Source organism: Myotis daubentonii, chromosome 6 (genome assembly GCF_963259705.1).
Source record: "Myotis daubentonii chromosome 6, mMyoDau2.1, whole genome shotgun sequence".
NCBI lineage: Eukaryota > Metazoa > Chordata > Mammalia > Chiroptera > Vespertilionidae > Myotis > Myotis daubentonii.
In genome coordinates, this window is record NC_081845.1 from 69,599,315 (window position 1) to 69,621,558 (window position 22,244).

The 22,244-nt window shown below is 36.1% G+C and overlaps 1 pseudogene; it reads left to right on the forward strand.

Annotated features, from left to right (window-relative positions):
• Window positions 1-8,833: 8,833 nt before the first annotated feature.
• Window positions 8,834-9,580, forward strand: LOC132237597 (Y-box-binding protein 1-like; annotated as a pseudogene).
• Window positions 9,581-22,244: the final 12,664 nt, after the last annotated feature.

Consider the following 22,244-nt stretch of genomic DNA (forward strand, 5'->3'; position numbering starts at 1 on the left):
CACAAAAATGAGTTTTCATTGAAATCAGAACATTCAAATATATAAATTTAACTTTGTAAATTCTCTTATCTTAATTATCTCTATTACTTTTTCTAAGTGTACAGTTGTTGTTTTTTAACATCTACTCTTAGCTGTTCAATACTAAAAAACATATTTACATGTAGTCAAAAGCCAAAAATATAGCCAATGCATTTTATTCAGTGCATTCATGCTGTTAATACATGTGTTCATAATGTATGGTATGCGATTAACAATAAAAATAAAAGGTATTAGGCAATTTACTATATTAAAATATTTGAGTACAGGATATAATAAAAAAATCTAAATAAGAAAATAATTTGAGTCTACAAAAATTACAAATCCTATATAATAAAAGGGTAATACAAAAATTGACCAAACAGCAGAATAACTGGTCGCTATGACACACACTGACCACCAGGGGGCAGATGGTGACACAGGAGCTGCGCCGGAGTGGTCAGTGCGCTCCACAGGGGGAGCACCACTCAGCCAGAAGCTGGGCTCATGGCTGGCGAGTGCAGTGGCAGTGGTGGGAGACTCGCCTTTGCAGCAGCACTCAGGATGTCCGACTGATGGCTAAAGGGCACAGGCCGGGCTGAGGGGACTGCCCACCCCCCCCACACACACACAGGAGTGCATGAAGTCGTGCACTGGGCATCTAGGGAATTAACAATTTTACAATGAACAAAGGAGGTTAAAATTAGTGAATGTCATATTAAAGTGATGCTTATGTTTCTATATAGTTATAGTAAAAATATAGCTGAATCATAGAATCATAATTCTCATTTTCTTTCATTAAGAAAATAGGCAAGGTTATCTAGAAAGGTCATTCTCACTGTAAATTTAGAGAAAATTTTTATTTATGACTTTGTTCCTATATAGAAATCATTAGGAAAGAATAGAAAAGCTCTACTACTGTGATATATCTGAGACTACATATACAGGTTGGGACAAAAATTTTATAGTTGTTTAAATAGGATGTAATACAATAATTAATAAATAATAATACAAGAATAAACTGTTTCACATATTCACAATTTTAAACCTCATTTTGCCCAACCCTAGATATAGATGGCTGTAGAGGATAAACATTGAAGTATTTTTAAAACATTTCAACCAAATACTTCTAAAATTCATTAATCCTCAAATTTATATTTCAGCAAGTAATATAAAATGCTCTTTTGTGAAGATTACTTGAGGAAAGGGACTAGGACATGATTACCTTCTTACTAACATATTCTTCTGTCTACAGAAGTGCATACTTTATGCAAAGATCAGTCCCAGGGCTAATGAATAATGGAAGTAAACTACCTCAGAAGAGATAAAGATAATTAGTAGATTATTGAGTCTTGGTATTCCATTACCTTAAATATATATGAGGTCAGCTACATAAATCTATGTGGAAATCCATATGAAATAAATGAAAAGGAGTTGGGATATTTTGTTTGTAAAATAATTTTGGACATTTAAAATCAACCAGCATTAAAAAAAATAAGTACCATAACATAATAAAATTTATATCATTATTTAGCTTGCCATTTACAAATAGTACTCTGCTTTTTAAGGCTTACATTCAGTGAAATGGTAAGATTATAAATATAAATGAAATATAAGTGGATATAAATATAAATGCATATTAAAGATATGAACTCAAGATGATAAATTATTAATAATTTAATTTAACATCAACAATGCAGCGCTATTGTGAAAAGAATGCAATCAAGATTTTCAAATGCAAATGTAGAATATAAATATAGAGCCCCCACGCAATCTAATTATGTTTATCCCCTGTCAAAAATTTTAGTGTTAATTTTCTTCTGAAATGTACATATGAAAAAATATGTGATGAATTAGCAGAAATATTATTTAAAAATATACCAAGATTCCAAACATCTGAGAAATACAAAATGCTTCAGGAATCAGATTTTATTCTAATTCATTGAGGAACAAAATGACTGAGAGGGAATGAATATGTTATTTAGATGATACAATAGATTGTGTGAACATGAGTAGAAAAGGGAGTTTGATTTGCAGAGTCATCTGCCTTTAAAAATAAAAACAATTGGAGTTGATCCTAAATAACTCTTAGAAATGATTAATTTCTTCTTTCAACAGTGGGTATCTACCATATAACTGACACTGTGCTTATCACGTAGAAATTAGACTTGTCCTCTGTACATACATGGCTCTCATTCTAAGCAGAAATACAGAAGAAATCACACATATTAGAATGAAGGGCTCAAGGTAGTTGACAAGATAAACCTGGGGCATTCATCCAATCTCTGAACTCTCATTCTATCCATAGATGCCCAATACCTTCTTCAGAATGACATTCGAAGCCAGTCATCTCATGTGTTACATCTTCTAATGATTAGTGCCTAATGATTTCTTTTTCAGTTGAGGATGAATTCAATGCTGCTTTCTTTTTCAGTTGAGGATGAATTCAATGCTGCTTTCTCTTCCCTAACAGCCAGCCTTATGGGCTTTACTTCTGCCTAAGTCTCCTCCTCATCTGCCACTACACTCCCCCTTACCCTCCAGACACACTGGGTTTGTTGTTGTTGTGTTTTCAGATACATCAGATATGCTGTATGCCCTCTAGAACTGCTGTTTCTCCTGTGTGTACCTTTCATTCCTCTGAGTATCCAAGGACACCTCACACATTTTGTGTCAATTTCAATGACACCGCACAGAACAATTTACACAGACCATCCTCTCCAAGTTGTCAAGTTTTCCAATAATTACTATATTTTATTACTTTGCTTTATTTATAGTGTTCATCGCTATGTGAATGTATATTTGTATGCATTTATTAATTTTGTTTTTATTTTACCCTCTCCATTAGAATAGAATTTATATGACAGTCAAAACCTGGTATGTCTGATTCACTGCCTTATCCCCCCACTAATAGAACAATTTTTGGTGTATATACCTTAAATGCTCAAAAGTGTTGAATGTTAAGTGAATGAGTGAAGAAAAATAAATAACTCATAATGGGCCTGAGGTAAGCCTTGAAGGATGAATAGAATTTAAGCAAAAACACCATCCTCCTTAGTTAATAGTAATGATGTATCAATATCAGTTTATAAACCTTTACCAATGCATGATACTAACAAAATGATAGTATGAAACTGGGTGTGTGACCTATTGGAACTCTCTGTACTATCTTCTCAATTTTTCTGAACATCTAAAACTGGTATAAAAAGGTCTGTTTAAAACAAAATGTCACATAAAAATACAAAAACAGTGGTGGAAATATAGTGTCATGGCAAAAGATCAAATGATGTTAAGAATGTTTCCAAACACTTCAATATAACTCATATGCTTTATGAGCATAAAGCATAAGGGATCCTGTGATAGAGAGATAGGAGGAGTTATTTCTAGGAGAAGGGGCAGGGGGTAGGGCAGTGGGAATGGAAAGGAGAGGAAACAACAGTGGGCTCCCAAGCAGAGCCTCATGGAAGATAACTGGCTGGATCCCACAGGGGAGGTCCAGAGACAGTGTTAGTCATTTTCCAGAACATCTTTAGGAAAAGCAAGAAAAATGTAATATTTATACACCTTAGTTACTGGTTAAGCTGGCTCAAGGTAAGAACAGGTGCTCTAAATTTCCACAAATGCCCAACGAGAGTGAGGCAGGCACAGTCTGGCTATCTTCCGACAAAGACGCAGGTGCTGCCTAAAGGGAGTGTAAGCATCCTGGAAGCTACAAATGAAGGAGGGGTCTAAGGAGACGCAGGTGGAATGCTGGCACTGACTTGATTGCTGCAGAGTCAAAACACTGAATTACCTCCTTCCATCCCAGCAGTTCTGCACAACCTGGGCTATTTCAGGAGAAAGATTCACTAGTGATAGCAAGCCATTTAAGTCTCAATTGGTGTGTCCTCGGAATTATCTTAGTTGTCTAACCGTAGTAACACTTTAGCAGTGATGGTGAACCTATGACCCGCGTGTCAGAGGTGACACGCAAACTCATTTTTTGGTTGATTTTTCTTTGTTAAATGGCATTTAAATATATACAATAAATATCAAAAATATAAGTCTTTGTTTTACTATGGTTGCAAATATCAAAAATTTCTATATGTGATATGGCACCAGAGTTAAGTTAGGGTTTTTCAAAATGCTGACACGCTGAGCTCAAAAGGTTCGCCATCACTGCTTTAGAGTGTATTACACGGTTATGCCCACCTCCAGAGTTTCTGAGGAAAAGGCCTGGGTGGAGCTTAGAATTTGTATTTGTAACAAGTTTTCATGTGACGCTAATACTCCTGATCTGGAGAATCACCATTCCTCTGTTATGGATTCCCACAGCATTATAATAAATATTTTTTAAGCTATGAATATTCATGTTTTGTGTAAAGAAAAATATTGGCTTTAGTAATTATGAGTCTTATAATGTTCCATTAGACAAAAAAACCACACCTTTTAATTTAAATGATTTGCATTATTTAAGTATTTAATAAACGTTAATAGATTGGAAATGCAGTAATTAAATGCTTATTGAAATAAATCATATGTCCTATTAAAAAAAAAAGACAACAAAAATCCTACTGACACTTGGGTTATAATTTATTAAATGGTACATATACAACAAAATACAAAGAAAATACACTATGAGAAAATGAAAAACTAAATCATTGAATTTTTAATCCTTAGTGAAATTTCAGCATCTTAATATGAATTTTTGGTTTATCTAGTTGCTAATATATGTTCTATAAATACTTAAATTAGGAGGATTAATGGATTAATGCGGCATTTTATTTTCACTTGAATATTGAGTGAAGTTCTACTTCAGATAAATAAATTAACTCAGTAAACTACATTTTTGTATATTATAAAAATATGTACATAAATCAAAATGCCTAAAAATAATTTTCTACTTTCACAAATCCTAGGCTTCAAAGATGAGTTTCAGAGTTCCTTACAAAAAAAATTACTGTGAAAAATTCTAGTTTCTTTCAAATGAGAACTAGTTACAGTGAAATTGTTCATACATATTCATATAATAAAGCTGCCATACAGCTTATCTTATATAGTGCCTCTCGTGAATATAGGTTTTTGATTGGGACTTGGTTTAAGCATTAAAATTCCATATTCCTCATTTAAGAATGTGTCTTATTCTTTTTGTTCTTTTATTCATCTGACTCTTTGTAACATTTGACTCTTCAGCCATAGTTCTTACTACGTCATGTAACTTAGTTTGGTGGCAAACTGTTCTTTTTATTTTCCAGAGAAATTGAATATAGACATTTGTCCCATCAGTGAAGAATTTTTATTAATGCTTAAGCATTAATACTATATTATTAATTCTAATATATATGCATTGTATAATATATTAGAACTGCTATATGTTTGCATTTTAAACAACAATTCTCAGTTCAAAATAGCAACTTTAAAGGGTCCCTCTTAATATGGAATATTATCAGGTAGATAGTCATTTATTCTTAGGAGGCACTGACAGTCATTCACTATTCTTCAGAGGCAGGAACATAATTTGAGTAAAGTACCATGAACTACAAAGAATCTCATAAAAATATAAATAAGATCAGGAACATAATCGCCCTATAGAAGCCAACTAGCAGGGGTTGGGGACGTCTGGCCCAAGAGCTGTGTAAGGCCAGCAGAATCATTTGTGAACATGAGTAGTAAAGGCCCTGCCACGGCATTAGGGGTGACTTAATTAAATGTTTAACCAAATATAGCAAGCTAATTTTTAAGCTGATAATTCTGTATGGCCCGCTAATGATGTTATAAATATTTAACTGGCCTTTGGCAAAAAAAAATATGTCCCCACCCCTGATTTAAAGTCTACGTTATTTATATACCAGGCCTCACATATTCCTTATCATTAAAATAAATGAAGCTAGAACAAATAAAAACATAGATCTCTGAAGACCCAGGTCACTGCAGTAGAATAATACAATGAACCTCAGCTACCTTAAGCACATTTCTTGTTAGGAACACCAGCTCACTTTCCTTAGGTGGACTCCTAATCCTGGCCCAGGCACATGGATGCAATATGCATAGATCAGCAGAGCGTCATAAGGGGATTACAAAACTCAGGGGCCCGCTGTTGGCGGAATGTACTTGACTAACTTGTTACCAGAAGAGTGGTTGAGTGAGGACCCATTCCCTCACTGGGAAGTTTCCAGTTATAAAATACTGTTTCCCTGAAAGATTAGAATTACCTACTGGTATAACATAAAGATAGACATTGTGACTTCCTGCGAGGGGGTTTACAGAGAAAATTACCTCCATCCACTTTGGCAGTCACACATTTGGATACCTTGAATTTCAATATTCTCTGATACTTTTTGACCGTCAACACCTTGAACTTTAGATTTTTCTAGCAATTACAAGTGGGAATACCTTTTCTATATCACATGTCCTCATTCATGCTGAATCTTTTCTTTACACTTACTGTCAATTTAAACTCTCCCATTTGTTTTTTCCAAATTAATCCTCTCCTACTTACCCTTCTGGCATCTGTGGTCAATATGCCTCGGTCAATCTGGCTCTCCCTAACACCCTGGATTGCTGTCCCCAGCCCATCCTGTCACTTGCCAAAAAAGTATAAACTGTTGTCCACTAGCATAATTGAAATGATGTATACTGGATCTAAATAGGAATATAAAAATATTAAGTTGCATTGGGTGGGAGAGAAAAATGTAAATATAGAAGGTTTTCCATAAGCCACTTCATAGTCTGGGCTCTGTGAATGTGGGTTCAAAACAAAAACAAATGGCCCAGCCAGTGTTGCTCAGTGGTTGAGCATTGAACTATGAACAAGGAGGTCATGGTTCAATTTCCATTTGGGGCACAGGCCTGGGTTGCAGGCTCAATCCCCAGTAGCGGGGGGTGGTAGTTTTAACAGTAGTTCTTATTTCAATTAATTATTTTGAATTACATTAAAACATAATAGATATACATGGGAAACTTCAAAATTACTTGGAAGGCTTACAAGGGAAAAGTAAAATGTGGCTCCCCCCCCCCCATAAATAATCACTGTTAACAGCTTCTCTTGTTTCATTGAAAAATATTAGGAGTATATAGTCTTTATTCTCAAAATAAAAATGTTAATGAGATTATAACATACATCAGGTCAAGGGCCATTGTTTTTCCAACCTAAAATATATTTTCATACAGATATATCTTACCCTACTTAATGGCTACCAGGTATTCTACCACAGTGTGACTCATAATTATTTATCTAGTTTCAGACTTATAAATTCAAGTGTTTCTAATTTGCCCCCTCAATAACATAAAGTAGTCATTGAAGATCTTTGTATATGAGCACATTCATAGAAACATTCCCAGAAGTTGATTAATTGAGGCCAAAAACTATGTGCCTTATCAAGGCTTAACACTGGTCTACCTCATTTAAATCTTCTCACAGTTGGTTCCTTGACATTGAGGTCTCAGCTCAGTATCACCCCCGTAGGCCTCCATGGAGAACATAGCAATTCTTTCCTCAGTGTTTTATGTTCATCCTTGCATGTACCACTAAGTGATATATCCTTTTAATACATTCATCATTGTTAGTTGACCTAACCTCTAGAATAAACATGCTGTGAGAACAGAGGCTTTTTCTGATTTGTTCACCATAGTATGTTGGGCATACAATAGGCAGCCAACAAAGAGTCCTTAAATAACCCGGTTACTATTGGCATCGTGGTCACACGTTACAGCACTGCATTTGCTAATAAGATGATAATGCACAGAAACAAGCCTGTGAAGTGTCTCAATTCTTGGCTCTTAGGCCTCTTCCTTTTATTCACTATCTAGGTGACCTTATATGGTTTCATGGCTTTAAATGTGACTTATATATAAATGACTCCTAAATGCATATTTCAAGTCCAAATCAAACTCAAAAGTCATACAAATCACTGTATAAAACAAATCCATCTGGACACAGAATAGGTACCTCAAAATTAACTTGCCTAAAAGCAAACTTCTATTATACCCCCACCGGTCTCCTCCAAAAGTGTTCCCATACCAGAAAATGACAAGCTCATTCTTCCTATTGTTCAAGATAAAACCCTGGATGTTAATCTCATCCCCTCATACATAAACCATCAGCAAATCCTACTGGTATTCCTCCAAAGATCCATGAAGAATTTATTCTGGAATGTATGCCATCATTTCTTGCTATCTCTATTGCTAACATCCCTGTACAAACTACAACCATCTTTCATTTGGATTATCACAAAAAACTCCCAACTCGTTTTCCTGTTATGTACTGTTCCCCTAGAATCAGCTCTCAAACAGCAGACAACAGATCATTTTTAACATGGGTCAGGTCATATCACTCCTTTAAAAAAATTAAGATGAATATCACACCAGTAATAACTCATGTTATCTGTTTCCTGAATATGGTGCTATGAGAATGTCACATTACCTCTCCAATATTTTCTCCCAAAATTTATAACCTCAGTCTAATCATGAAACAACATCAGACAAACCTAAATTGAGTGAAATTCTGCAAATTACCTGACCAATATTTTTTAAACTTGTCAAGGTCATGTAAAAAAAAAAAGAATAGGCAAATTATCACAGATTGGAGGAGATATAAATAAGTGCAACATGGTATATTGGATTGAATCCTGAAACAGGAAAAGTACATTAGTAGGAAAAATTGGGGAAATTCTGAATGAAGTCTGTAATTCAGTTGCTAGTACTATACCAATCACATATTTTTAAATCTTGGTTAAAATACCATGGTTAAGTTGTCAACATTAAGAAAACAAGAGTTCGATCAATAGCGGGAGCAGAGAGCGGACCCCAGAGAGCCCTGAGCAGCCCCACAGCCGCCCAGTTACCATCACACCTCGGGAGGAGCCGCAGATGCTACAGCTGGTCCCAGTCACCATCACCACAACCATGAGCAGCGAGGCCGAAACCCAGCAGCTGCCAGCCGCCTCCTCCCCCCCTTCCCACCCCCACCCCCCGCCCCCAGCGCTGCTGACACCAAGCCAGGCACTACCAGCAGCTGTGCAGGGAGCGGTGGCCCAGGCCCAAGTGGCCTCACATTGGTGGCACCTACAGGGGGTTGGGGGGAGGGTGGGACAAGGAGGTCCTTGCAACGAAGGTTTGGGGAACAGTAAAATGATTCAATGTAGGAAACGGATATGGTTTCATCAACAGGAATGACACCAAGGAAGATGTATTTGTACACCAGACTGCTATACAGTAGAAGAACCCCAGGAGTTCCAGTGCAAGGCAGTGACTGTGCAGCAGAGGTAAACATTATAGACGCTCTCCACATCGCGGGGGTCCTCCAGGCAATTACCAGCAGGATTCCCAGAACAGTGAGAGCGGGGAAAGAATGAGGGGCCAGGGTGCCCCGAAGGCCAGGCCCACAGCACTGGCCCTATCGCAGGCGCCGGTTCCCACCTTACTACTCAGAGACCTATGGGCGTAGACCACAGTGTCCCAACCCTCCTGAGCAGGGAGAAGTGATGGAGGTGCTGACAACCAGGGTGCAGGAGAGCAAGGTAGACCAGGGAGCCAGACTATGTATCAGGGCCAATTCTTGGAATTGTCTCTGTCATGTAACAGATAATCAATAAATATTCGTAGTTATCCATGATCTCTCACACATAGAATCAAAAAAAAGATCAAACTTACAAAAACAGAGAGTATAGTGGTGGTTCCCAGGGACTGGGTGGTTTGGGGATTTGTTGGTCAAATGATACAAAGTTCCAGTAATAAGATGCATAGGTTCTGGGGATGTAGTTTGCAGCATGGTGACTATAGTTAACAATGCTGTACTATATACTTGAAAGTTGCTAAGAGAATAGATCTTAAAAGTTCTCTCCACACACACAAAAAAAGGTAACTATGTGAGGTGATGGATGTGTTAACTATCCTATTATGGTGATAATTGCACAATGTATACATGTGTCAAATCATGATATTGTATATCTTAAACAATATTGTATATCACTTATGAAAGGTGGGGTTCAGGGTACAGATGTCTTGTCGTGGGTTTTTGTCTGACGAAGTTTGAATAAACTCATGGACTAACAGATTTCTTTAGTAAAAATGTAGAAGTTTATTGGAAGCATATACAAACTCCATCTGGGCAGAGGTGTCCCCAAAGGGGCCCCCCTGCAGAAGGGGCCCCCAGATGGGAAAAGCCTGCTCTCTCTTTCTCTCTAATGGGAAAAATAAAAATAAAAAATCCTGCTTGGTGTCCCTTTGTCTTCAGTTTATATATGCTACAGTTCTTTGTTTGAACTTGACCCTTTCTAATTGGACCTTTCATTACTTTAGGGCTCCCATGCTCTCCTCATTGGTTATTTTGTTCCATGGTATCAGTTTCAAAAGCCCAATTCCACGAGGTGCTCCTGTCTTCCGCTCCCCCTTATCTTGTAACATTGCTCTATCTCCTGTGAAAATCTATTTTTCTCTTTCCGCCATTTGTTAGCATTTCTCTATCCTCTGTGAAAGTTTGTTTCCTTTTTCCCATACTCTGTGGCTTTTCCGTATCTCCTGTGAACATATGTCTACCTCTCCCCTTACTCTGTGGCACTTTTCTATTCTCTAGGAATGTATGCCTTCTGGTGGCTCCAAGCCCTCACCTATGCATTCCTTCCCCATGGACCCTCTTTATTCCTAAGACTCCCTAAACCTGCCTATCTTATCCCTAAAACTCCTTTCACTTATATCTCAATAAATTTGAAAAGTAAATAAATATTTGTTAAATGTATAATGGAAAAAACAATAAATTTATTTGGCTGGAAAATCATTAAGAAACAATACAATTAAAACCTAAAAGATATAATTATATTTATTTTCCATTTGAATATTTATATTCTAACTTATCTAACAGAAGTACACATTTTCTAAAATAGTTAAAATATAGTTATATTTATAGTACCATGTTCTCCAAGATAAATACAACTAAAGGGTCCAAAATAATATTTTTAGTATTATTTACCTTTAATGATTATTTCTAGAACAAATGAGTAAAGAAACACATGAATGAAGAAAGGTGGGTACTATTTATCTTGTACTCACAAGAGTTTAATTTCTTGCTCAATTATTCATTCCATGTAGAGTTTCAAATGACAGGCAAATTTCAAATGGAGGTAATTAAATTCAATAGCAATACAAAGAAAAATTATCCCTCACTAATAGCTATTTTCCTTCAGGTAATCATAAAATGCTTTCAAACAAATGCTTTTCAGGATGTCAGTAACCTTTAAGATTAATATTTGCATGTACAAATAAAGCAAACAGTGAATTGTTTTACTAAATTCTCCAGTTCTTGCTCTCATTCTGCAAAGAAATTCTGTTGCCTTTCTGAAAGCCAGTCTCTGATCAGGATTTAAATAGCGTGATATCACACTGTGAAGTAAAATCCTATTGTATGAGTAGGACGTTTTAGTGTACTCTGGAGTTACCTCAGAATCACAAAGCAATTAGCCGATAATGTTAAAAAGTTATGGCTAATTTAACTAATGGTTAATGGAGCCTAGTAAAACTGTCAGAGTTGATGAGCCCAGGGAGATTTTGTGCAGGAACACACATTAACGCCAGGGTCCTTTATCTCCTCTTAAGAGTTTAATCAGCATCTGGAATGATAGGCTCTTGTAATAGAATGCCAAAAATATGGTTTTTAGTTTTTAACCTTTTTAACTGTGAACAGCAACTAACAAGAAGGCAGAGATTTGTCACTAAGGATATTGTGTAGGTCACAAACTCATGCTCAGGAAGTCCCTAAGAAAGCACACTTTTCTGTGACTACTAGGAATTTCAGTGGATGTCCGTAAGACCCTTCGTCCCCCTATAGTTTGAAAATACAGAATAACTACATTCATGATCTACTGAATGACAATAAAATGCCATAAAATAAACCAGTGGTTGAAATGACATGTAAAAGGATAGAGAGGAGACAAATTTGCAGGACTGAGTCTTTCAAAAAGGTTAAAAAAAAGGCAGTATCTTCTAAACAAAAGTATTGAAATCCCTAGCTAAAGGACAATGCACTGTTCTCGGAGAGCTTCATGTTTTATTCATTAAATGTTTTGTAGAAGTTATGTGTTTTCACAAAGCTATGTTACAGAATAGATCCTTTACTCAGTGAAAACGCAGCTTCCTACTGTGAGAAATTCACTTGTTTTCAAAGTACCAAATTTAAGTAATGCATGAAAATGTGGACTTAGGTACCAAAGAGAGAGGGGAGAATTCTACATAAAGAACTGAAAAAGATAGTCTTTAGAGAAATGCACCAATTAGTTAAACTATCTCAGCAAAGTTTAGGATGATTGGAGTTCACTGCTAAGAGAATGTTTCACATGTTCCTTGCCTTCTATTAAGATTTTCTTATTATAGGTATCTGAACAAAATCTTCTGTGACAAATGTGTTGCAGATGAAAATACTGGGAGCAGTTGTGATAACCAGCACATTCGAAATAATAAAAGCATTAGCTTGATCCCCAGTTTCTATCATAAAAATACACTGCAACAGAACTTCAATTTAATATAAAAATGGAGACATTACCAATGACAGGGCAGGAATCAGATTATTAGTAGTAAATAAATCAAAATTTATTCAAAGTCATAACAGAGGCTTCGCAAATCAAATAGAGTTAGCCAAAATAATGTTATGAATAATTTACAACATAAATGCAATGTATTATTGATTTTTATATGAAAATTATGTATTTCTGTATATTGAGCTTTGATTATTGCATATGTACAATATGCAGAGCTATATGCCAAGCATTGTGGAGAAGTGAATAAAAATGATTTTAATTTGCATTCTGGATGAGTAAAAAGATTAAATATATATTCTTAAACAAGTCAGACTGTAATAAGCCTTAGTATAAGGTTAGGTTGTAATAATTCATAGTATAGAGCCCAAATTTGCTATAAGATTATAGTTCAGGAAAATTTAATTTTAACAAGGACACCTATGATTTCAATGTTTGTGTCTGTGTAAAATTTATATGTTGACATCCGACCAGAGGAAGGTGGTGGGATTAGTAGATGGAGCCTTTGGGAGATGAGTAGACCCTCAGGCATGGAATTAGTGTCTTTACAGAAGAGGCCCTAGGGAGCTTGCTATCTTCTCCCACCATGTGAGGAAAGTGTAACAAGTCTTTGACTAGAAGAGATCCCAAACTTGATCATGCTGGCACCCCGGTCTTGGACCTTGGGCTTTCAGAACTGTGAGAAAATAATTCCTGAATTTTTGTGTTTGTTTGTTTTTTTAAGGGGTTTAATTTTTTAAATATATATTTTATTGATTTGAGAGAGGGAGAGGGAATGAAGAGAGATACATCAATCAGTTGTTTCTCACATGTACCCCAACTGGGGAAAGAACCCACCATATATGCCCTGACCAGAAATCAAACCAGTGAACTTTCAGCAAGGGCAAATTCCTGTTATTTGAAAGTTATCCAGTTTGCTGTATTTTGTTATAGCATCTTGAATAGACTGAAACAGGGAAGATATTTCAAGAAGGTGGGATTTGCAAAGAATTTCAGGTGAATGTGATGGGAAAGCTATATTAGGCCATTTTATTAATAACAATTCATCCTTTCATTCACTTTACAAGACAAATAGGAAATACCTAATTCCCAGGCAGTATAGTGTGTACTAGAGATGCAAAAACAAGTAGATTAGACAAGGTGTCTACATTTAGGATTACCACAGTTTAGAGAGACTAGCAGACAAATAGAAAATTAACCATATAGCATTTTCAATTCTGCCATAAAAGTATCAACAATTTATGGTTAATGGATAAGGTGAGGTTCATAGCCAAGCCTGACAATGTCAAATTAGATTTTCAGAGGATTAGTATAAAAGTTAAATATGTTTAGTCACATACCAAGCAGAGGGAACTGAAAAATAAATGGACAGTTCAGAGACTGCATGGTATATAGTAAGCGATGTAAGAAGTCTAAGGCATTCACAGAGCAGCTATTGTAAGTCATGTGGTTTTGAGAGACCAGATGGGAGAGGAAGATGTGGGAACTTCCGGGTCAGTAGATGTGAGATGCACAGAGATACAAGTGCTCACTTAACTTGAGATGGGATACAAATGAGCTAATTAGGGGAAATGCTCCACTTGGTGGTAAAGCACATCTAATTCTCCCAGTGCCTTCCTTGTCCATCAAGATGCAATTCGTGAGGTGGATGAGCTTCTGTTGCTCATATGGAAAGGAATAGGGCTGGGTGGGATTCCTCCTGAGTCTATTTAAATGTGGGCTTCTGCTCCAGACATGTCATTAACATCCTGACCTCAAATTCTGCCTATCCACAGCAATGCCACAACCATCCCTCCGATTTCCCAAACCTGAAACATGGAATTATCTACTCATCCTCCCCAAATTACCCCAACATCCCCAGATATAGTAAAGCTACCAAGTCCCATCAATCTTGCTTCTGAAATATTTCTCTAAAGGGTCCACTTACTCCCTGGCCTTGTCTCCCATATTTTCTGTCATTGTCTCCATATTTTCTGTCATTGTCTCCATTCTTTTGGTGATCACTCTCTGCTGACTCAGCTCTCTGTTTTAAATTTTAATCCTTTACATTTATTTTACACAAGATAGCCCAGATCCTATCTCTCTAACACACAAAATTGAATATGATACTCTCCTACAGAACTCTTGATTAACTTTCCATCTCAGCTGGGTCACAGAACTTTTTAAGAAGATGTCTTAAAGGTTTGGACCTGCTCGATGAATAAGAAGAAAATACTTATACACCATAGTTTTTCTTATAAAAATTCAGAAAATTCATGGGACTTAGGTTCATATATTGATGTATTATGACAGGTATACTCCATATTTAAATCCATTACGCAATGGCTTGTCATGGCTACAGGATAAAAGAAGTCCCTAATTCTCCCCTAGCTCATTTAGCACAGATTTCCTCTTCATTTGAATGAGCAGTATTCTACTTGCAGAAATTTTACACATAATTTTCCCACACTCCACAATTCTCTTCCAATATCAGAACCCTTCTACACTTTACTCAATAGGCCTCTGTTTTAAAGTTCTTCCTCAACTGTTTTCTATTCTGCTATAATTTTCAACTCTGAGCAATATATTAGCTATGATTGTATTTATTTCACTATTATTTGTCTTCTAAGCCATAAGCTCTACTTTTGCATCCACTGTCATGAATATTATGTGGTACCTCACAGGTTTCCAATAAATATTTCTTGAATAAAGGAATATTTATGTAACAGGGATAATATATTATTTAGTAATATCTGCCAAGTTGCAGCATAACAAGTGAATCCAAATTTTTGTGGTTAATAAAGCATTATTCACAAGCTTGGGGCTATGTGACAGCTCTAGTGTGACTGATCTTATCAGTCTTGGATAGGCAAGCCTTCTGGCCTAAGGTTGAGCTTAAATTAAGCATTGTTAATACAAGTGATTGAACCCCAATAGGGTAAAAATTGGTTCTTGATGTATGTGTGTGATTTTAGATATTACAATGATCTGTGTTCTTCCGCAGATAAGCGCCACAATATAAAAATAAAATATAGTATATCTATAGTGATAAAATTTTATGCATGGGAGGAGCCATTAGAAAAAAAAAACTGTCTAAAAAGTATTCTTAGAGAATTTCAGTATAATAAAGATGGAGAAACACTAGTTTAGCTCATTCCACGTGTTTTCAGTCTGTGATCCAGAGTGAGTAGCTACCTCTGTCATAATTTTCGTCAAGCCAGAAATTTGAAGCTCTGAAAAGCCCAAACCAAAACACTCCTGCACACTGAAAGCCTCTGTGTTTCAATGGTGAAAAATGGGGACATTTGTAATAATTTCAACAATAAAGATAAAATTTTAAAAAAGAAAGCCTCTATATGCATTGTTTCTTTTTTTCTATTTTATTTTATTTTATTTATGTTCTCTATCACCATTTATCCCCTCTACTTCTTAAATTCTCTTAGAAAAAGGAAATCAGAAACCCCACATTTAATGAGGCAAAAACAGTTTTTCTGAATATTATATTAGGAAGCACTGCAAATTCACAAAGCAAAAGTCATGGTATATAATCCATATCTATAAAAGCCTAAGCAATAGTTCAACCGTTCTACCATTCCACCATTCGACTGGTAGCTATGACGTGCACTGACTACCAGGGGGCAGATGCTCAATGCACAGGCATGGAAACATGGAACAGACTGATGAATCTCAGAGGGAAGGGGCAGGGCAAGAAGAGATTAACCAAAGATCTTATATGCATACTAAAGGCCCGGTGCATGGATTCATGCACCGGTGGAGTCCCTTAGCTTGGTTTGCAGGGATCAGGCCAAAACCAGCAGTCTGACCTTCCCCGAGGGGTCCCGGATTGACAGAGGGTGAATCCATGCATGAATCTGTGCACCGGGCCTCTAATTACATTATAACCATGACTGGAGAGTCAGATACAATGATCCTATCTACCACATATGAATTCTGGAGTTCCAGAATGAGAATAAACAAACTACAAAGGTGTCAGTCTTCAGCATAAAGATTTGAGGTAGAAAATAGGTCAAAATAGTAGGGCTGAAATCTGCAAAACAAAGAAGAGTTTTATTCAGTTACCTTGTTTTTCTCTTGAACTTGTATTCTGACAGCCCAACTGTACAAGATGCTTGTCAGTTGACAGTAGATAGCATTTTGGATATATTGAGCTTGCATGAGAAATCTGAAACATTTGCAAAATCTCTTTGGTTTAAGCTACACTAAAATAATTCTGGAGTTAAATTATATAAACTGAAAATGAGAGCTTAATTTCATTAGCATTTTTATCATTTAAAAGCATTAGCAGAAAACTTCTAGATAGCATGTTCTTGTGACTGAAATAATCATGCCAATATGCATAAATTACTATGAAGTGATATGGTAGGTAAAGTTACTGCATAGTGTAGGCTCTTCAATAAGATAGAAATAAACACTTCATAGACAATAAATTCAAACCAATTCAGATTTATACACTGAAGAAAAACAGCTAATGTGAAGGCTCATTGACTTCATATGCACTATCTTAAGAATTATACTAGAGCATTTTTTTGTGTGTGGACTTTGAAAAAGTCATTGATTATTAAAGTGAAAACTTAAAATAAGCTGTTCTAAGTAATATTAATAATAATCATGCTATATCCACAATATCCTAGGATATCTTAGGAATTAAAATGAAGCTACCAAAAAAAAAAAAAGAAAGAACAAAAGCCTTTGATTCCTTCAAATAGACTACTATGTAAAGGCAATTAATGAAGTGAAAGCATTCTGGAATCAAACATTGACTACAAGTTAGAATTCAGTTAATTAAGCAGGCTCTAATTTCAGTTGCCTGGGCTGCATCTGAATTCTATTTAGTCCTGGAAAACTTCACTTTCCTCATCTAACACTCAAGACTATGTATTCAACAAGTATTATTTAGTAGTCTTGTTTAATTACTAGGGTTTATCCTCTAGCCTCCTAAGGATGATTATGCAAACTTCCTCTGTAAGGGAGCACATAGTAAATATTTTCAGCTTTGGGAACATACCACCCATGCCACAACTACTCAGCTCTGTCACTGTAATATGACAGCAGTCATAGACATTACATCATTGAATGGGTGTGGCTGGGTTTAAATAAAGCTTGTGCTATAAAGACAGGCAGTGGGCTAGATCTCCCCTACAAGCTATATAGTTCCCGGATCCCAGTGGTAGCGGAAGCTGAGTCCTAGCAAACTCTCAAAGTTCTGCCAGATCTGATTCTATAATACATTTTAATATCACTATAAAATACTATCATTTGTTCTCAAAATTACTGATTGTTTAATTAGTACCATGTTTTTTCCCCCAAGCTATCTTGTTTGGGTATACTTAGGACAATGTTGACAATTTACCAAAGGAACAATTATTAAATATATGGACTTACTCTATATGACATGATCCTAACCACATAAAAATTTTTATATTAAATTTTTCCAATAATATAGACAAAAATACTAATATTGATTGCCTTTTGATAGGAGATCTAGAGATGACTTTAATTTTTCTGTCTCTATTTTTCTGTATTTTCTCTATATTATATTATGTGGCTGCATATTATAATATTTTAAAATAACTTTAATTTTTAAATGCAGCATAAATGAACAAAGAAAGTATAGGAGTTTTCACGCTAGCTAAAATAAATGAATAAATTAATTAATTTCACTTGTCATTTTCTTCCATAGTAATTGACAGAGAAAGTTAAAAACTTTCATTTTTGCGTTTACCTTGGACATAATTAGTATTATATTTATTCTTTTCCCCAATTTAGGGTGGGAGTGTTTACAAGTGAGTAAGGAAAAACCAATGCCTTTGGGTGAATGTAACTTTGGGTCAGACTGCCCGGCTATAGTTAAGGGAAGCCATTCTCACAAGAACAATTTTGTTCTACTGCTTGGATTCCTGCAGGCTGGCACTGGGCTCCCAGGCAATCCAGGAACCAGTCTCCAGCATTGGTTTTGGACACAATACATCCCTGATCCACAGATTTATCAGCTGCTCTGGTAGGCTTGACACAAAGGTTTGATTGAAATGCAGTCACCGTGCTAAAAACTTGAAGTGTTTACTAATTTGGGCCCTCCTCCATATACGGAATAATTTACCAAATATATTTATTACCCAATATCACTATTACCAAGAAATATTATATGCCAAAGCTTTACCACTATGTAAAACATGTTCAAGGGGGAAAAGATTCCTAGGAAGCAGATGCGCAGACACAGACAATATTTCCTGGTTTGCCTTCAGGTTATCTGGACCTTGTGACTAATTCCTAAGCCAGGACAATGTTGGTCTCATCTGTGTGGGCAACCTTTAAGCCAATACATACAACCTTCCCTATACACTTCCTCATAGATGTCTGAGACAAAGGGCCCTGGGCAACATAGGAAAATACTCCTGGAAGACTGCAACAGCCCCGAGTCCACACTGCGAGGAGAGTCTTCCTACTGCCAAACAGGAACAGCCCTATTGGACTCTTCGGTGAGTCAGCAATATACTTTTATGTTTTTGAGAAACTGCAATTTGAGAATCTGTTACTGCAGGATATGTTAAAATAGCCAATAGATGATGTGCTACTTGGAAATGAGTTTCATTCTTAATAAAACATGAAGGTACATGGCCTTGGTTGTAAGTGAGGGCGTAGTTCCCAAAGGACAATGTATAAAAGGATGGGATGTTTAAAGAGCACTGCTATGCCATGTAAAATATGTTGCATGACATCTATGATAACGTCAGAGACCAAATGCCTGCTAGATGTGCGGCTATAGGGAAAATGCTTGTATATATTAATTGCTTCCCATTAATTATAGAAAGAGACGGGCTAAGGTAAAAACATTTGTGAGCAGAACTGAAATCAGATAGAGATAGGCTAAAATTTTTGTTTGGGAAGTGGACCTTTTCTAGAACTCAACTAGCAAGAAATGAAATGGTAAAGGTCTTGAACTAAACACAAATCCCATCGAGATTTTTGAGTTGGTTAAAATATTAAGTTCAAATTTCTTCACAAAACGTATTATTTCACATGCCGTAAGGTAGCTGCTTTTAAACTGCAAGAAAGAAAAAGCAAAAAGCAAAAAAAAAAAAACAGCTATGTGCCTGAGGTAGCAAATAAACAATCACACTTAAGAATTGTGTCGGGGAAAAAAGGACATGGAGAAAGTAGTGTTAGTTCCCTTTATTGTTTTAAGCAACTAAGTTTTAAAGAATGTTTCTTACCACAATTTAAACCATCTATCTTTTTTCTAATAACTGGAAAGAAACAAAAAAGGTTATATGTAGATTGTTTATGTTGTTTGGTAGTAAGAAAATGAGAAAATCCTATTTTCTCATTACTTAGGGGATAAAGTTATCTGCTGAGAGTGAAGAATCAAGTTTTTGCTTAGAATATTTTAAGAGAGTAGAAAATATGGACATTGTTACTGTTTAGAAAAGGAGACAGATAAATCAAAATAATGAGATTAGTAGCCCTTTCTCACTGAGCAGTCAGCCACAATATGAGGCTCCAAGTTCATGGAGATGCCTTTATCTTACTGTATACATGCGTGTTGAGTATCACTCAGTGGTCCCTGTGTGAGCACAGGAAGACAAACATTGATTTGATGTAGTATTAACCCCAGGTCTGCATGAGGAAACAATATGAGGTCAGGGACAGAAGAGCAGGAAAGATTCAAACACTGACAAGCTTATGGTTCAAGGTTAATAACCCTAAAATTAAAGTTAGATAAAGACAAAAGGAAAGATAGGCAGGGATTTACAAGTAAGCATAATAAAGAGCAGTCACTTCCGTAAAAGGTGAACAAAGTATCAAATATAACAGAGAAGTGGAAGGATGAAAGGGTGGGATCAGAAAACTAGTTTGGCTGACTTTGCATAAAGAACATTTCTGGAATGTTACTCAAGTCTGTTAGTTTTTAGATGTGAGTGTGGTTTTGAGCAAGGAGGAAGCCAGCACTTTCTCCCCTCTCTAGGGAATGTGGGGCCGAGAAGGATGAGGCCAGGAGAGAGTCCTTAGCACAACAATGTTATTCTCCATTCCAAGAATCCACTGATCTGAGAGCATAGAACTAAAAAAGAGAACCAATGAATTCGAGCAGGGACATGAATAAGAGGCATTACACCAGATGAGCGATTTCCACACTCATGAAATTCAGACGTATGAGAGCGAGAGCTTGTTGGTTGACACACAAGAGCATGAGAGATGATTTTATGCACAAGAAGGGGCTGCAGTGTAGGTCGGCCAACGTGACTGAGAACTCAGGTGGACTCTGCTTTTCCATATAAAATGGAAAAATGAAAAGCAGCTATAAAGCCAGATTGAAAAATGGACACATTGGACAGCTATGAAATAGCCACATGTTAGAACCAAAAACTACCTTTTGAGAAGTTTTGAGAATAGTTACACCAGTCTGTCCCGTCCCCCTCCCCTCTTCAACACTTGAGTGTGGCCCGGGGCATTTGCTTTAACCCTGTCGAAAGTGGGAAAATAATTTAAAAGAACTGTGAAGAGAGAACTAACTGGGTTTTCCGGCAAAAAGTAATCGCTCCAGAAAAAAAGGTCCCCAGGCACCCAAAGGCCATTTCCCCGTCAGCACACCCCTAAGAAGAGCCAGAAATCCAACGATCCCACCCACATGCACAGCAGCTTTGGTCAGCCTTCTCTTTAGTCAGAGACCCACTGTGAGAAAGCACATGAACGCAGAGCAACAAAGGAGATCTATAAGAACCAGCTATAGCAATCAGCATAGTCTCTCATTCAATAATAAAAAAGTAATATTTAAGAGAAAAAAAACACATTATTTTTGACAAGTTTAAAAATGAATTATATTTAAAGATATATTGTCTCCCCCAAACCAGTAAAACATTAACAGGAAAAAAAATCAAAGGGTGAGAAACAGTTCTTAGAAATTAAAAATATTAATGTAAAGCATAAATAGATGAGTTTTAAATGAAAGTAATTTTGTAAAGAAGAATGATATGTAATGAAGATGAGAATCTTCTCCATAAAAGTACTCATGCAGTCCTATAGAATAAGAAAAACAAAACAACAAAGCAAATCTAGCAGCTTCACTCAATTGCTTCAAAGAGATTTCAAGGAGGTAAGAAAGAGGCTTTATCTTACAGAAAGAAAAGGAAAAGCAGGTCAGTTAGAAACAAATCACATTAACATTCATTTATCTTAGTAAAATCAATGTATGTTAGAGGAAAAGAGAAAATGAATTAAAGTATGAGAAAATTATTTTGATCACAGAAGTATGCACTCTGCAAATTAACAATTCAAAAAGACATCTGCTAATTATCAATAAAAATAAATATATTTTTCATTTATGCAGACAATCAGAAATGTTACACTGTTTGTACCCTTTATAAAGTATATTAATTGAGGTAATGTTGAGTAAAGGAAGAGGAGAATAAAAGAGAAGAAGGTACAAATGTTAGGATACTCTAATTTCTGAGCATATGAAGGGAGATCTTGGTATGATAGATCTGTAGTACATTGAGAGGGAAACCTGTACAGATTGAAGCAGAACCCTGGAAGTCCTTGAGAGAATACTACTAGGAAAAACAATTATAAATACTAAAAGGAATGACACCGGTTCATTTTGAAAGCTTAAATTATAGCTTGTTCATCAAGAGAAAACATCAAAAACCTCAAAAGAAACAGCAGTTGCAGCACTAGCTTGTTTGGCTCAGTGGATAGAGCATCAGCTTGTGGACTGAAGAGTCCTGGGTT